The sequence below is a fragment of the Lissotriton vulgaris genome, chromosome 3_1 (genome assembly GCF_964263255.1).
Source record: "Lissotriton vulgaris chromosome 3_1, aLisVul1.2, whole genome shotgun sequence".
NCBI lineage: Eukaryota > Metazoa > Chordata > Amphibia > Caudata > Salamandridae > Lissotriton > Lissotriton vulgaris.
Window position 1 is genome coordinate 162,700,789 of NC_141689.1, and position 18,884 is coordinate 162,719,672.

Sequence of the window (18,884 nt, forward strand, 5' to 3'; positions counted from 1 at the left end):
AAACATAGCAAGCGGGGACTTCCCAGGTTGCTGAGTTTTATCTTGTTGAAGAGCTCGGAGTGTAATCTAGGAATCTTAGATAGTGGCTTCTGCTGTGTCATGTGCACTAATGAGTTGCAGAGGAAGTTGCAGAGGAAGAGATTCTGAAATGTGTCTCTGATCGTGTGAGGCCAGAGACGAGTTTCTGAAATATCACTCTTGCAGTGGCGGCTGGTGACATTTGAAAGTGTTGAGGCGGAAACTGATAATCGTACTGCACCGTAGCGAGCGAGCGTAGCGAGCGAGCGTAGCGAGCGAGGCCGAACCCCCCCAAGGAGGGTTCGGGAGGATTTCCCCCCGAGAAAATTTTGAAAAAATAGTGGAAAAATTGAGCATTTCCAAGCAAATTTGAGAAAGCAGGAAGGCTAATAAAGCAATTGTGAAAGTGCAGGTATTACATTATTAAAGAGCTGTCATATAACATACTAGGTAGCTGCTTATTCAGTATAACAACAGAGCTTCATAACAGACTTCAAGATACAATGCTGAGAACCTCACAGATTGTTTTTATTTAAACTGCAAACAACAAAACAACTTTTTTGATTTAAACTGCAAACAACAAAAGAACCAACTAAACAGGTCACAAACTATCATCATTCAACATATTTACTTTTTGTATCTAAATTCAGCACGTCTGTCTTTAAGCTCAGCAAATTTTTCAATTACTTGAACGTTAAAGTCAGCAATATTATGAACAAGCTTGCTCTTTGTAGAGAGCATTGCCAACGCATTGAGTCTTTCCTGAAGCATGGTGTTCTTCAGGAATGTCTTAATCCTCTTTAAGGCGGAAAAAGATCGTTCTGCCTCTGAGGTTGTCATAGGAGTTGTAATGACGATTTTTATTAAAGCTACTGTCTCTGTAAATGTCTTTTCCATATTAAGTTCATGAATTAAAGACAGCAAAGACCTGCCATCTTTGGCCTTCTGCTACACAGGCATTGAGTACATTACTGCCAACTCACTTTTCAGGTCCTCTTGGTTGAGCATCGGATAAGCTTCCACAGCCTCATGCAGAGCATGCTCAGGGAAGGATTCATTATATTTTTCAAAGTATTTACTTTCCAATAATGTGGCACTCCCTAAATGTTTTGTGAAAGCAAAACGCTCTTGTGCCTGCACAATTACAATGTCACAGATCTCTTTTGCACTTCGGACCAGAGTGGTGATGTTTTTCCTGTGGTTTGAAAAAGTTGAAGACTCTGGCAGTTGGCTGTCTAAATTGTCAACATCATCTCTCACTTTGTTTATGCTTGCAACAAAGTCTTGGTACATCTTTTCACAAAGACTGTATCTACGTCTCGTCCTTGCAACTGATTGTATAAAGTCTCGACATTTGTCATTATCTTTTCAAATAAAAACAGAAAGAACTGAAACTCCCTATCTTTTAGTGTTCTAGCAAAGCCACGGGCTTCACTGTGACTTTTGAAATCAAAAGTTTCATTGGCTTCTATGGCTTCAAAACATTGCACAAGGTCCTCCCTATATTGAAATATTAGTTGGACTGCACGTATGTCATAGTTCCAACGAATTGAGGCTCCTCTCGGAACCCTTTTGTCCACAATCTCCTGAAGTGCTTCCATTCTTTTTGGGGAACGTGAGAAGAATGCTGCCATGCCTCCTACATCCTGAAAGAAAATTTGTGTCTCGGAGATCTTTGATACTGCCTGTTGCATAATAAGATTAAGTTGGTGGGCGTGACAGTGCACATAATGAGCATTCGGGTAGACATCTCTAATTCTTTTCTGAACGCCACCATGGCTTCCACTCATTACGGACACACCATCATAGCTTTGTGCAATAACTTTTTTTCTTTGCTGCAGCTCTGGAAAAATAAAGTTGAGTTGACGCAGTATAGCTGCAGTAATGGTTTCTGCAATGGAGTTTTTTAAATGAGTGAAACCATAGAACCTCTCCACAACATTATAGCCATTGTCCAGGTACCGAAAGACTAATACGGACTGCGTTTGTGTGGCCACATCAGTGGTGTCATCAGCCTCAATAGCCACAAAGTCTGTGTTTTGCAACTCTTAGACAATATGGCTTCTCATTATTTCTAGCATACACTCCAGGAGTTCATTTTGTATCGTTTTAGAGGTGCCCTTAAAGACTGTAGCACTCCCTCTCTCCCTCCCCTCTCTCTCCCCTCCGTCCTTCGCTCTCGTCCTCCCCCTCTCTTCTTACCCTCCCTCTCTCCCTCTACCCTCTCTCCCTTTCTCTCTCTCCCTTTCCCTCACTTCCCTCTCCCTCTCTCCCTTTCCCTCTATTCCCTCTCCTCTCTCCCCGTCTCCCTTTCCCTCACTTCCCTCTCCCTCTCTCCCTTTCCCTCTCGTCTCTCCCCGTCTCTGTCTCTCTCTCCTCTCTCCCCCTCTCTCTCTCATCTCTCCCCTCTCTCTCCTCTCTCTCTCTCTCTTTACCCTCTCACTGCTCTCCTTTTTCTCCCTCTCCCCATCTCCCACTCAGCACCACCACAGCATCACTCAGCACCACCACAGCATCACTCAGCACCACCGCAGCACCACCCAGCATCACTCAGCACCACCGCAGTATCACTCAGCACCACCACAGCATCACTCAGCACCACCACAGCATCACTCAGCACCACCACAGCATCACTCAGCACCTCCACAGCATCACTCAGCACCACTGCGCCATCACAGCATCAATCTGTGCAACCATTCAACAACAACTGGTTCAATTATGTTCTCTCAATGTTTCAAGATTTATTACAAATGTCACAAAAAGATGTTAATATTTCACTTCTGTTCTTGGATTTTCGTCACTATAAAATACACTGAACATAATCTTCACAAAAGTTTTTTACAAAAGTTTAAGCTATTGCCATTATAAATTACAATCACTTTTATTTAAGAATTAATTACTTAAAAAATTAAAATCCATTGTTATTCGTAATATAAATACATCTAAGTGACGTAAATACAAATCATGTTGCATTACAAATGCTATAGGTGTCACATTTGCAAAAGTTATAACTATTGGCATTGTAAATGACAAAGATATTAATTTAGCTATTTTCAAAACCAAAACAAAAATAAAAAAATTGTCATTTCCAAGACCAATAGCTCCAACTTTTCTAATGCAAGACCTATTGCATTTCCAATGCTTGTTACAGGAGCACTCTACAACATACTTCTATGCTCTACTAAGAGGACAAACTCTTTATTTCAAAACCATCGGTCCATTTTACAAGGGTAAACATTAGATCACACTTGATGGAGCCCTCTGGGGAGATAGTAGCAGGATACTTATAATATGGTTGGGAGAGAAGCCCGTCATTGATATTGGATGATTGGTATCTACACTGTGTTATGGCCTGTTGCACTCACCTTTCAGCTGAGGCGCTTCACGGTGGTGGCAGACAGTGGCACATTAACATACTCAGACTCAGTTGGTTGCAATGCCACTTACACAGATTTACACAGCTAATCTGTGACAATGCCTAAGTAATACTACCCTTCCCTAGAGTATGTGAAATATTTGCTTCCCCTTTTAAAATACTCCAGTATTTAAACTCCTCCACAATATATACTTCAAGAATGTTATTATGTAAAGCTCTCTAATGTGTACTACGTCTTAGTGCATCAATATGTAATAGAAGCACACCTAGGGGGTTTATAATTAGCAATATCAAGCAAACCACACTGTGCCATTGCATTGTCTGTAGCAGCACCAGACCAGCATCACTCAAAGACCCGCTGGTCTGGTCTCTTCCCTCAGTTCACAGCCAAGGGCTTCGTACATCTTGCATGTCAGGCTTCAGTGTGACAGATTTTTTTTTCTTAGACGAATAGCCATCCTTATTTCATTTCCAAAAGGCCTGCTTTGCCACACTCACTATTTAAGTGAACGGGGTGAGCAGGGCACGGTTGTTTCACGGACTATTAACTGCTCACATAACAGTGCACTAAATTTCAGGTCCCGCCTACTGTTGGCTAATGGCAATATTTTCCTAATGGCAACACAGACTTAAGGGCAGCGTACACATAAGTGCAGATGATTTAATCATTATTCAAGTAACGCAGCATAGAGAACACATTTGTTGTGTGTGCAAGGGGATAACTACAGCACAAAGCCATGTCGACCGCATGGACAAGGGAAGGCCAGTGTGGCCTGGCACAGAATGTGGCTGACATTGGACTTCACCACTCCCATTCGATCTGCTCTTGGATTTCAGCCATTAAGTTGTGCATGGTAGAGCTTTGCTAGGATATTGTGTGAGTATAGATCCCTAAGACAGATACAAAGTTTAAGCCAACAGTTGGGCACGTTTCTTCCACCCCAATGCTTTGCAACCATTTACCAATCGTTTGGCCAGCAGCATACTACATCGGTTACAGGGCCGTTTTTTTTACATTACAACATTGTCCTTTCTGTCTGTCCTTTCCTTTCGTGGTTCCTGTGTCCCTCTCCTATCTATCTTCCTTAGCCCTCCTCCCATCGCCACTAGTCTATCCCACTCATTCCCCCTTTTCCACTCTCACCCCGTCTGTCTCCCCCTCACTTTCTTCCTGCCCCACACCCCCTTGCTCCCTCCTCTTCCCTCCCCTTTCTTCGATCCCTGTTCTCTTCTTCCATCACTCTTCCATTACTCCCGTCCTCTCTCTGCGTTTCCCTGCTCTCCCGCTCGTTGTGCCGGCCCTCAGTCAGCTCCCCCGCTCTCTTTCACTGTCCTCTCCCTGCCCCCCATCATTCTTAGAGTCCCACGTGCCACAGGCGCACCGTGTCTCAGGTGTCTCATTCGACAGATATCCCTCCCTGGGTAACCAAAGCACGCTCAGCTGGTAGAGTCCGGTGCATCACGTGACATACAAGCATCCATCTTAACATCAGCTTGCATGTGCCCTGCCCCCCGAGGGAGAGTCAGGGGGAGTTGGTGCCTTCTCTCTTCTCCTCAGCAGGTCCTACTCCAGCCCCTCCCCCAACCCCCACTAACCTGGAAATCTTAATAGACGTCTCTCTTACTTAACTGCCAAGGCTCACACGTCATTAGCAATACTTTCGACTTTTTAACCCACAGCATGTTGCATTCTGGAACTTGTAGTTTCACTGCTAACAGAGGAATCATTCTAAAAATTCCAGCATTCTAAGTGCTGCTGGCTAAAAAGCCCAGACTCACCGAAGGTGTCACACATGGCATGACGTCACTTGGCGCCCATGTCCACACTCCACGTTAAAATTATATCAGAGACAGAGCTTCGCTCCACATGGCTGCACCCTGTCCAAGTAGCAGGGACATTATCAGACAGACTCCATGGGCCTCAAGCAGCCGTTTGAATAGACTGCTGTGGCTGCAGCAAATCTCGGCTGTGCATTCCAGTCTCACCACCATAACCGCCGTCAGTGTGCGCGTGACAGCATGGCAGTATGCATGTCACATTAAAAATAATGCATTATCATACCAGGCTTATGTTATGTTATGTTATTAAAATATTTCTAAAGCGCGCTATCACCGATTGGTTTCTTGGCGCTGTGATCAGCAGTAACATGAACATAGAGGAGGGATGCGTTTAATGAAATGCTTGTCTGAAGAGCCAGGTCTTCAAGGCTTTCCGGAAAGAGAGGAGATCTTGACAATTCCGGATCTCCAGGGGGAGGGAATTCCACAAGCAGGAGGCAAGGGTAGCGAACCTACGGCCTCCTGCGCGCTTACGTTTGAAGGAGGGCGTCTGCAGGAGGCTCAGGTGGAGTGAGCGTAGGTTGCGAGAAGGGGTATATCTGGAAATCAGTTGGTTAATGAATGAGGGGCTTTTACAGTAGAGGGACTTGAAAATTATGCAACCAGTTTTAAAGGCACAGCGCTGGGTTATTGGGAGCCAATGTAATTTCCTTAGGAGGGGGGGTAGCTGCCTGACGCCTTGATTGGTTCAGGATTAGCCTTGAGGCATGGTTCTGTACCATCTGGAGTCGCTTAAGTAGGTAGTTAGGAAGACCTAGGTAGATAGCATTCGCGTAGTCCAGATGGGACAGTACAGTTGAAATCACAACCTGGGTGATTGCCTCGGGTGTAAGCAGACAACGTACCTTCCGGATTTTTTTTAGTTGGAAGAAGCACTTGGAGACCACCTGACCTACTTGCGCTTTCAGTGATAGGTCGCAGTCCACGGTGACTCCAAGTGTTTTGGCTGACAAGGAGGGAGTTGGAACTTGGCCCAGTTCAGAAGGCCAGTAGTGTGGGCCCCAGTACTTGGCGCTATCGCCGGTCAGGACTAACTCAGTTTTCCCCGGGTTTAGTTTGAGCTGGTTCTGGTCCATCCAAATTTTAATAAAGCTCATGGTAGACTGGAAGTGCAGTATGGAGTCTTCAGTGTTGTCAATGGTAAAAAGCAGTTGTAAGTCATCTGCGTAATTGAAGACTCTCACCTGTTTGTCTCTTAAGGTCTGAATCAGGGGAAGTATGTAAAGATTAAATAGGTGAGGTGACAGGGAGGAGCCTTGTGGCACTCCGCAAGTGATGGCCTGTTTAGCACCCATTAGGTCACCAAGGCGTAGTGTTTGGTTACGGTCTGTCAGAAAGGATCTCAACCAACAGGCTGCTAGGTCCCGGACGCCGGCCTGTTCGACACGGTCGACCAAGATGTTGTGGTCGACCGTGTCAAAAGCGGCCGAAAGGTCCAGGAGCACCAGGGCCTGAGGGGAGCGTCTGTCGGCGCAGTCACGCAGGGTGTCCAGAACTGTCGTGACTACTGCTTCAGTGGAGTGTGCAGGCCGAAAGCCTGCCTGGTGGGGGTCGAAGCAGGAGGATTCCTCAAGAAAGTTAGAGAGGCATTTGGCCACGTGTGCCTCCAGAACTTTTGCCAGATAGGGCAGCAGCGAGATGGGTCGAAAGTTGGCTTTACAGGCTGGGTCTGCCCCAGGTTTTTTTAGCAGCGGAATGACTATGGCTTCTTTAAACGCTGCGGGAACTAAGCCAAGAGTCAAGGAGTTGTTCAGGAGTGTAAGGGCAGGGGCTGGGTGAGTCAAGAAGCACTCTTTTAAGATGTGGGGCGGGCAACTGTCCGAGGGTGCACCGGATTTTACTCTTGACAATAGTTCCCGAAATTGGTCCTGGGTAATAGGTGGGAAGCTACTAAGGATATTGTGATTGGGCTTGATTATCATCAGTGCTAGTGCTGGAGTGGCGGCACAGGAAAAAACTTACGTGGTGGTGGTGGGTGGTGTGGCGGTCCGGACCCGTACAGTCTGTGGCACAGTCTAGAGACTCCCTCAGCTCGCACTTAGTTTACACACAACCAACCAACGACGACGAACTGGAGACTCGACTCGAGTGGAATGAACAGACTGCTGGTGGTCACTCTCTCTCTACTCACTGGTCTTGTTGTGACTAGACTCTTCGTTCGTTCGTGATTCTCTGTACTTTACTACTTTCACTTTCTTTTTTACTACTTGTTGTTGTGCCAGGCAGCAGTGCACCAAGCACGGTGACGTGACAGCGTAGAAATGGCCAATCACCTCGACATGGCTGGAATTAGCCATATGGTGATTGGCCATACAGTGCGGTCCCTAAGCAGAACAGCCAACAGCCACGAGCGCCACCATCCTGCTGCAGCAGCCAATCCTGGCGCAGCGTTAACAGCAACACTGCGCCAGGATTGGGCTACGAGCAGGATACTATCTGCCCATTAGGAGACCGGGGGCCCCGGGTCCCTGCCTGGCAGTCCCTGTGTCTCAAGTACCATAGAGGGGGGGGGAAGGGAAGGTCTACTACTATGCGCATGCGTGGGCAAGTAGAAATTTGTAAGACTCCTGGATTCCACATGCGCATTGTTGCGCTGTCTACTCGGAGTCTCCGACTGCTCTGTTGTGCACTGCCTCCTCCTGTCACTCTCTCCCTCAGCCCCGCCCCCCACTGCCCACTTCCTGTACGATGCCCGATTCTGTCGGGCTTTTACGGGCAGGTAGCGCGCAGTGCGCTACATGATTTATTTATCAGACATCGATGCATTTTTTTAAAAGCCTTTAAATGCATTTGTGGCGTGTGGGGTCGTCCATGGCTAGTGGGGCAACGCCGAACGCCCCCAATGGACGCACCGCCACTGCACTCTTGATCGTTTATGCCATTATAGGGAAATAAATGGATTATAGCCGTATAGGGGCATAAGGTCACAGTATTGATCGGGGCCCTAGATTAGAATGCGACACCCACTCCACGAATTTATGTCCATCAAATTACTAAAACTATAGCAAAATATGCATGTGTAACATTGCCCACCCCAAAATACATATATGCATTTGAAATGGCGTATTCGAAATACATGGAAAGTACTGTACGTCTTTAAGCACAGAAATCTTTCAAAATTATAGCATATGTAATAAATGAACGATTTTGCGAAAAAATTACACATGAAATATCTCTTAATACAGAAAAGAAGTGCGAGATAATTTCATCACATATAAATGCATTGCTGTAACATGTGCTAGAGGCTGGTGTAAAGTTATTATGTCTCTAGATTTATCTAAAAATAGAAGCTTCTGTTCTTTATGAATAGGTCTACTTTAAGCAAAGAATTTTTGTGCCAGAAAAAGGTAAATATCTTTTTAAAAGTGTTCAATTAAAAAAAAAGAATTCTTGTTGAACTGGGGAATAGCGTTCCAACGCTTTTCAGCAGTTTTTGTTGATCAAAACTGAAGGCCGAATTCAGAGTTTATGGGAACGCTGTGTGTCGAATGCTTTTCCAAATTATTGTTTCTGTTCAGGGGAGAACATCATATCAGACAGGCTCTCAAAGAATTGGTCTACAAAATCAGGTGACAGTTCGACCAAGTTCGATAGTGCTGTAACTTGGCAGGTGTGAGAGTGATTGCTATCATCAAAGTCAGGATCAGCAATGCTCACAGATGGTCGTACCTGGGTGATGTTGCTTTTATTTCTCGCTCCACTGTCACCACCTAGTCGTAGCACAGGAGTCTCAATGAATGCCGTCATCAGGATTGGTAGCCGCTGGGGACAACACAATGCGTGAGCCGTTATCGGACTTAGCATAGTATCGATATCCATTGGTACTGATGATGGAAGTGCAAGACAGATGTCCAACACGCACTCATCTCCGCATTGCATACATCGAAGCACAGGTAAGATGCATGTCTGCCATATAGGTCTGAATGAAAGAAACCAGGTCATGTTTAGATCTCTCAGCCTGGCCAATCCAAGGACTCTAGTTATTCTGTCCCGGTAGCGCACTGCTAGGATTGTTTCTTCCATCCTGGTGGGAGTCATGTCTGAGTTTTGGCTTGCCATATCGGAGCAGGAGGGTCAAAAATAAAATGCCTGCTACAAGTCCCAAAATCAGGGGTATGCCGCCAAGACTGAATGAACAAAATTGGGAATGATTCCCAGAATTGCTTGAAATGGTGTTAGCAGTCCCGTAAACATCGTCTTAAATATGCCTGGGATGCCTGTGGCACTAGACATGTTAAGGAGTTGGCTAAGCATTTCTGTGAAATGCACGGGGCAATTTGTTGATAAAAGGTCATGAATCTCTGATGTTGTCCTTGCAACTTGGAGTTCATACGTCTCTTTTGATGACGTGATGGGCACTGTTGTCTGTAAAAGCACAGACTTCATTTTGCTTAAAGTATCAATTCGTATAGAAGAGAAATTCAGACGAGGCCAAATGGGAGTCTCTGTGTCTCCAGGGCCGTTTGGAAACAATGCTTGCATACAGCATTTGACCATGGATGTTACGCTTATGAGATATGCTTTCCCCGGCAAAAGGCCACAACAGCTGTGATCCGTTCTTAGACTGTAACTCCCATTCGCGAGTTGCATAAAGAAGGGCTCTATCTGCGTTGCAGGTGTGACATATTGGTGGCATGAAAGGTTGTTTGAATTTCCTTCACAGGCTCCGTGTAAATTAATACCCTGGCACAAAAGTATACCGCTTAGTGAATGTTTACAGTTGTTGCCACTAAGAAATACATTTTTGTTGCTGTCACTATAGCATGTGTGTGTATATGGTAATTTCCATGCTGACTTAATGTATCCTTTACCCAAACGTTCATACTAGCCAGTAGGTATGTATTCAAGGCAATTTTTAAAACGGAAAGTTGTTATCGGAATTGTGATAATCCCGTGTATTATCCATTCAATGACAGGACTTTCTGACATTGTCAAAGGTAATCTCTCAAGTTTTTCGATGCTCAGGAGTGTATAGTCTGCTCCTTTCTGTGCCAAGCTGATTTGTTTATCAGTAAGGTTAAAGATGGAAAACAATGACGTTGTGTTGATTAAACGCCAAGGCACATAGCCTGAACAAAGATTTTGCAGCGTCCAGCCTAACTGTACAATAGAACGCATTTGTGACTGGCCATGCTGTAACATTAGCAAGTCTTTGTCTATTATATCTATGGCAGATGATACAATACTGTCCTGGAGGACAGAGTCATTAACCCATTGTCCACAACAGAAAGTGATTTTCCAAATTAATACGATCAATTTCTCATATTTTTTCAGCAGTTTCAATTTGTATGACTTTCCAAGCCTCGTTGTATGCCGCATAGATGCTGGCCGCTATGAAGCATTTTTGACACTGTTTGCGTGGTCCCATAATAAAATCTCGCAAATAAGCACCATCTTTAAGTAAAGATAAGTTTTGCTTAATTTCAGCCAGTGTGGCTGATTCTAGCCATTCAAGGCACAGCTTCCCTACACTGTATGTTGTTACCATCCCTGGATGTTGTCTCTGGGAGTATCTAGGGTCTTGTCGGGACATATTTAACCCCTGTGTTTTGTTCAGGAATCTATCTTGACAGTTGTTTGTGTCAATAGGCCAGATTAACCACTTTTTCCAATCAGGATGTGTTCTGTTTAGATGTAAAATTTTAGATACGTCTATTTCAATATCTGTTGTTGCATTATCAGGCATTGGCTTTGGAATAGACGGTTTGTTAAGGTCTTTGATCTTAGCTAGGCCAAGACAGGTTGTTTGGTGAATTGTGTCATTTAAAAACATTATTTGTTCTGGGATCATGCGGGCTCGAAATAATGCTTCTAGGCCTTGTACCTGCCACTCTTTTGTACCCCAGATGGTTTTTGTTTCAATTTTATTTTTCCAATAATCAAAACCAAATGTCATCATTTTTTCATAAAATGCTTCTGAATATATCAATTTAGTATTTGTCAGCATTGTTTTCAATCCCGTTTTATCTAACAGTTTATAATAAAACGTTTCTACATCACTGGTGTTAAACCCTGAGAAGTACTTGAATTTCTCATACAATGTTTTAGAACTGCTTCTAGGTGGTGTAGCACAATGTTCCCATTGATTATACTTAAAAACATTTCTAGGCTGTGCAGATTTATGCAAGTAATGATCACCATAGTGTGTGTAGCAGAACATCTGTTCATAACTAGACGAACCTTGTAAATAATCATGATCTGTAAATCTAGCTGACATTACTAAATCCGACATCATATTATTAATACTTTCAAAGTCCCAATCATCAGAGAATGTACTAGGTTTTACAAAGTCACTTAATGAAACCTTGAATTGATGAGGATACTTCAGGATTTCGACCGGACCATAGATTTCATAATCAGTTTTGTCCCATACTACCCCCCCCCCCGGGTATTGGAATGGCTGTGACATTTACTGTTGTCAGTTCTATTTTCTTCAAGTGGGATGATCTGTGTGGTTTTAGGACTAAGTTGATGTTCTGATTTGCTGTGTCCATTGTATTGTAATAAACCTTCCTAAAATTAAAGCTAAAATTAGGCATAATAGGAGTTTAAATACCCCCGAAATAATCCAATGCTCAATTAATGGTGCATCCAGATATACTTCTTTGATTTGATGAAAGAGTTCTGTTACTTTTTCTTTAAAAGTCTTTGTTTCTGGCATCACTTCGGGGTTGCTTTGATCCTCAGAAAAGTTATCGAAGTTGATGAAGTAGCCAGAGGCAGTTCTGTCAATTGTTGGAATTGTTCTTTCAATTTGTCTTTCGGTAGCACATTCTGATGCCACATCATTGTAGACTGGTGTTTTTTGATAAACTGTTTCAATCTGTGTCTCAAGAGGCACGAGTTCCATGGCATTATTGCATAGTCCCTCTCTGTGCACTGCAGGCTGATCGAATGTGATTAGTCTTTCAGTTTGAACCTCTTGGATTGTTGCAAGTTTGGGTATTCTGTTGTTTCTCGGGAGTCCAGTGGGCCTGCTGTTGATTATAGGCCACATGCTTTTACCAGGTCGATTGATACAACTCTGTTCTCTTTTTTACCAGCAAGGGGTGGTAGTACTACTGATCTTGTTCCGTTGATTGCTAAGACAGGTACTGCTTTTCTGTAAGAAGGCCCAGATTCCTTCTTCACCGCTATTTTTTCTCTAACTAGATCCCCAATCTTTGGAATCCAGACAGGCCTTGCTGGGGCTGGTGGTGCCTCGTCAATGGTAGCTGGCTGTTGCTTTAACTTTATGTTGCTTAAGGATTTTCTTGTTTCGTTCAAGTCCTGTAAAACAGCCAAACGATCTTTGATGTCAAAGTCTGTTTTCTTATCTTCTACCACTGATACCTGACTATCTAAGTCCTGAATTCGCATTCTAGTTCCGAACAATAGTTTGTATGGGCTGAAACCTTTTAGAGAATTTCTTGGCAAGTTGTTTAGGCTTAACTGGACACTTATTAAATGTTTGACCCACCCAGCACCCGAACCTAAGACCTTCGCTGTTATAGATTGCTTTATGTCCCGATTTTTTCTTTCTACCACACTGTTCCCTTCGGGGTGTGACGGACAAGAATACCGCAAGCCAACGCCCATGCTGGCCATGGCCTCCTTATAAGCTCGAGAGCTGAAAGCAGGACCCTGGTCAGAATGGAACATGGAAATTGCGTATGTGCGGATAAAGACTCACAGATCTTTTATAACCGTTCTGGCAACAGCCGAGCGCTGGGGCCACATTTTTTAAGTGTGTTTAGCCTTAATGATTAATAGGACGCTGGATGGCATGTAGACAGCATTACGCTGTTTCTAATTGGTAGCCGGGCAACAGACTGGACCAGTTCACTACTGCGATCCCTGTCACAGTCCGGACAGTTCTTTACATATATTTAATGTTGCACGCTCATTCCCGGCCACCAGTATACTGATTGTAATTCAGTCAGAGATTCCTTGATCTTTTTATGCCTAGGACCCAATCCCATGTGTGCGTCTGCTATTAAAAATATTCTCCTGTTCATGTTTGGAGTTACTGTATCCCCCACTCCAGGGATTCGAGCAAAAGGAACGGAGTTTGCATCAATTACGTATGCATAATTGAGTGGATAGTTCACGGGTAGTGCTGCACAGTCGCCTTTTACGGACGTTTTGACTGCCAGCATGGTTTCCCGTCTATGTATTTTTATGAACGCTTTTTTGTGGCTACGGAAGCCGGTTTAGTTGCTTCCGCTGTGGCTGTATTAGCCAATGAATTCCCTGCAACGTGAACGCCATCACGTTGATGACTCTGCGCGTGTATCACGTGAGTCTTTTGTAGTTCTTTCTGTAAAAGAGCTACCTATTTCCAAAGCATTTTATGCTTTATTGTGGCACCTGTGTCATCTTTGTAATCATTTTGAATCCAGCTCTGCAACTTATTATTGTAAGAGTTGACGCAAAAATGCGAAACGCACACAATTAGTGTTGGGAATTCACGTTCTGCATTTTCAAGCGCCATCTTTAAACATCTGATTTCAGCTCTCTGAGCCGAACAGTACCTTACTGATTCAGTTTTTGTTATTTTCGGTCTGAATTTACCGCACAGCCAACGACCTTTAACAATCGCACAGGCTGCATCGTAGGATTTGTTCTCTACGTTGAAATGCTGTACAAATCTATCTGTATAGATTATACAGGCGTACTGTGGGAGAGGCAGAAGTTCGATTGGCAGAGGATATTCTTCTTAATAAGTCAAATCATTCAGTTTATTCAAGAGCGGGCCGTGATAGAATTTCACGTCTTCCGCATTTCGGATCCAGTGACACTGTAGGCAGGTTTACTGGGCTGAATAGCGCCTCGAAGGCGGATTCCGCTGTGACAACAGTGATCCTTCTGCCTTTTGCTAGTTCTCTTTCTTTAGCTATAGCTGTTTGCGCTGCTTTCACAGTATTTTCGGTGAGACTGAATGTTTTTTCTGCTTGTGTGTACAAGTGAGATTTGTCAGCTATTGGTACCATTTCTCTCTCATTAGAGGTCAGGTACGTGAATCCGTATCTTCCTGGTATTACTCGGATTACAAGATTGCGTGTGTTGTCAAGTGTATCTAATTTTGTTTTTGCTAACATGTCTGTTTGCAGTGATCTCAAAATTTCTGTGTGTTTTTGAGTCCAAGTGATTGGTTTAAAATCAGATTTTATTAGTTCATAGAGAGGTTTAACCCTCTCCGCATAATTTAGAATGTAAGTTCTTTCGAAATTCAGAAAACCTAGGATCGATTGTAAGTTATTCAGCGTTTTTGGTGCTCGGAGTACAGCGCACTTCTCTAAGAAGTTGTCCGCTAGGCTTCTTCCTTCACTTGATAATTTGTATCCTAAAAATAATACTGTCAGATGGGCAATTCGGGACTTTTTACAGTTGAATTTGTAACCCTCTGCTGCGAACCCAAGTATAATGGTGTTCACTCTTTTCAAGTGAGTCTCCAAGTCGTCGTCTGTGAGATAGATATCATCTACGTAAGATAATGCCTCATCATCATACATTTGTAGTAACTCTGTTACTCTGGCTGAGAATAGTCCTGGGCTGTTCTTGAATCCCTGTGGGAGCCTACAGAAATTTTTCTGAGACCCCATTACTGAGAAAGCGGTTAAGTATCTGCTTTCTGGTGCAATGTTTTGACAAAAGAAACCATTTGATATGTCTAATGTCGTTTTATATTTTTTCCTAACTATGTTATTCATTAGTGCAGCACTATGCAAATTTTGTACTGCAACAGTTTTGCAACATGCATTAAGGTGTCTGTAATCCAAAACTAGACAATATGAATTGTCTGGCTTGGAGACAGAAAACAAAGAATTGTTCATTTGAGAGGTGCATGTTTCAATCACCCCCTGGTATTCAAGTAGATCTAAAATCTCCCTGACTTGTTTTTTAGCTTCTTGCTTAATGGGATACTGCCTTTGGGCAGTCGGTTGATTTTTTAACTGGATTTTGTGAGGAGGAGAGTCCTCATCCCATCCTACATGATTTTTATATAATGCTGGTGCCTGGGCTACTGCCCATTTCCTTGCATAAGTATATTTTTTGTGAATCGGAATGTGATTTGAGAAGGCAGGCATAATCATTTCTTCGCCACGAGGGCACTCCCTGACAAACTCTGGGGGCCAATCTTTTTCAGCTAACAGAATGTCATAGCCTTTTGAGAGTTTATCCCAAAATAGACCCCTTATTTTCCTAGTCTTATCACCCTCTATACGCAATGGTATTTCGTATATCTTATGGGGCTCGCCAAGTCTGGTGTCGGCAGTTTCAACCTGAATTTATTCATTCGTGTCCACTGTCTCCAGATGACTCATCAGGATCTTACGAGCTATACTGATTTCAGCTGCACTGTCTAACATTGTCTGTGCCCACTCCCCGTTTTTCAACTGTGTCCTCAGTATTCTCGGCATTGTTCGATTACTCTAATACTGGCCACCTTCTTTATGGAAATTGTGATTTTTTACTTTGAGCAGGTTCCTTGTCTTTGGACTTGGTATACTCTCCTGGGTCTGATCGTCCTCTTCTTTCCGATTTCTGCGAAAAAGATCGAGAGGGACGTGTATCAATACTTTGATATCTATCAGGCTTCTTCAAATTATCCCTATTTCTAAGGTCATATCTTTTCTCAGAGGGCTCCCTCTGGGGAGACTGGTGTTCTCGAGTCGGAGTTCTTTCCCTCCGTCGAGGAGACCTTCCTCTGGACTGGAAAACTTTTTCTTTGGGAGTGGATTGTTTATTTCCATCCCAGCTCTTTTGAGTGTTAGAATTATTTTTAATAAATAATTTTACTAACTCTCTATATGCCTTTGTTAATTCTCTTATTTTAACTAAGAGTTCTTCACTTGACATTTTATCAATGTCCGGATGTGGTGTGTAGCTGGCTAGAACCGGCCACGTTGCTCCTTATCTACCTAGTAGACCGAGCCATGTAATATGATCATTATGTTTTAGGGCGCCTTTAAACCAGAGCAGGTGCTCTTGGAATTTTAATGGGATTTCAATCTCCTTGAAAGGAGCGTACTCTTCCGGTGGATCCCCTATTTTGTAATAGTGGAACTCGTTCGTAGCGGTGTTTGCCGCTGGAAATTTTATACATGAATAGAATACCTCTGTCTGCCGATATCTGCGTGCCTCTATCACGAAGACGACTGTGCCACCTTGTGTGGTCAGTCCATTTTCTATAAGTTTTGACGTTATAGATTTTCTTAAATGTGCCGGGATGATTATCGCACCCGGTTCAGTAGTACCGTTGGGACCATGCTGTCGCATTTACTGCGGGTGCAGCGGTTCCGTTTTCTCCTGGCATTGTATAAATGCAGGTTTTGCAGAGCAGGTCTCCAAGGAGACAAAGATTAGGTGCACAATATTTTGGAACACTGTATCCTTCAACGTTGAATAAACCAGATCTTTACATAGGAATCTCCTCCTACTAAGGTCGGGCGGATTTTAACCTTTCACCCACTCCAGACGCCTATTGGAGTATTTACGGGAGAAAGGGGTCTGTGTGAAAAATGCACGACTGAGTTACTCTAACGTCTTGCGTTAGTTTTATCGCCTTACCAAACGTTCGGCGCCATCTAGTGTAGTTCCTATTTTCCCAATAGGCCCTGCGCGTTGGAATAACATAAACAATAGTATAGACGTAGAAGTGCGGATCTTCCTGGTCTCCACTGACTATGCTAAACTTAATTGGGTTTGTTACCAACTAGCTCAGAGGTCCTTGGAAACTTTCTTGACTGAATAGGAAGTGATCAGCTTCCCTGGTACAGACAAGAAGGGATTCAGTTTTCCAACAACCGCATAAACATGACAACTTTGCTCCTTAGAATAAGAGTCAATCTCTAGAGTCGTGTGAAACAATAGACAGTTATTTTACTTAGTCAGTTTTGTGCAGATTACTTTCACCAATATGCAGAGAACGGAGAGACAGGCGTTTTCAATAAAAAGTATTATTTATTGAACAGTCTTTCTTCTCGTGCAAGAGAAATGAATTGCCAAAATTGCAAGACTAGTTATTATAAAAAGTGCGTACAGTAAAATGAGGATTGCGAAATAATACTGTAAAAGCATTGATATGGTTTCTTAGCCATACAATGGTTTAAAATGAATAAAACATATATACATTAGGCTAACGTACTCAACTGGTGCTTCTAACTACGCCTACCCCAGTGTACCTGACCTAAGCCTAATACTTGGGAGGGGAGTGAGTAAGTAGCAGTTTTAGTTAAGTTGGTTTTGCCAAGGTTTGCTTCAAGAATTCTCTCTAAGGGTTTAGTCAACACCATACCTCTGAAATAGAATGTTGGAGGTCTTGTATCTCCTTCCAGGACTCGATATCCCAGTCACCCCCAAGAGTAGGCTGGAAACGCCGGAGCTGGATTTTCTCGGCAGGAGAAAAGACAGCGTCTCTCTCAGCGCGTCGAGGAAGAGGAGGGGCAGAGTCCGTGGGCAGCTTGCATCTGCTGGGCTCTGCAGGGGACAGCTGTTCTGCTCCTATGTGCACCACACCATCGCTATCATCGATGTTGTTGAGGCAGCGATAGCATCAGTAATAACATCAGCAGCGTTTCCTTAAGGCAACGTTGGTAATATTTATACCTGAAAGGTGCCTGGTTTGACGTAAGTTTTTGGACATAAGACGTCAATAAAGATGTCACTAGGAAGTGATCGTCTCTCAGTGATCATTAGAGTTCTATTACTAATCAAAACATAACAAGCGGGGACTTCCCAGGTTGCTGAGTTTTATCTTGTTGAAGAACTCGGAGTGTAATCTAGGAATCTTAGATAGTGGCTTCTGCTGTGTCATTTGCACTAATGAGTTGCAGAGGAAGTTGCAGAGAAAGAGATTCTGAAATGTGGCTCTGATCGTGTGAGGCCAGAGACGAGTTTCTGAAATATCACTCTTGATCGTTTATGCCATTATAGGGGAATAAATGGATTATAGCCGTATAGAGGCATAAGGTCACAGTATTGATCGGGGTCCTAGATTAGAACGCGACAGTCTCTCTTGGCCCTTTCCGAGTTTGGTCACCTCACTGCTGTTCAGCACTGGGACGCCTCTTTGCCGGGGCAGCTGTCGCGCTCTGTAAAAACTCTGACATAACATAAAGTAAGGCCATCCCCTACTAGTTGCAAAGATATGTATCCATGTTTTGTGGCCACCACTGATCAAAAAGCGACAACCAATTTGCAGTGGTGTCTGATTCGCAAAGAAGAAGCTGGCCGGAGGATTACTGCATGTCCCTCAATGTCCTCCTAAACGAAAGCTATTTTTTTAAGCAGCAGCAAAACAAAACGTTGGCAAAAAATGAGGCCACCATCTCCGCATTCACAGCCACGGAGGGGTTGCAGATAGACTCCTGCGTAATTAATAGTTATGATGCAGGAGGGTTTTTGCTTCCAGCAATGAGGATTCTGTAATAGGACCCAATACTACTTACGTCAAAGTGCAAAATGTTGCACTGGTCACAAACCAGTCAAAGTGTCCTTCATACTTACAACTGAGATCGGTTCTGATTTGAAGCTGACGATCTCTTACTAATGACAGGTTTACACTAAGCTTTTACAAGGATGATCGTCAGCCCTCTTTATAAGTATTCCACAATGCTTACATGGCACTCATCAATTACTGAAGTGCGTAAAGGAAGCCCACATCCTG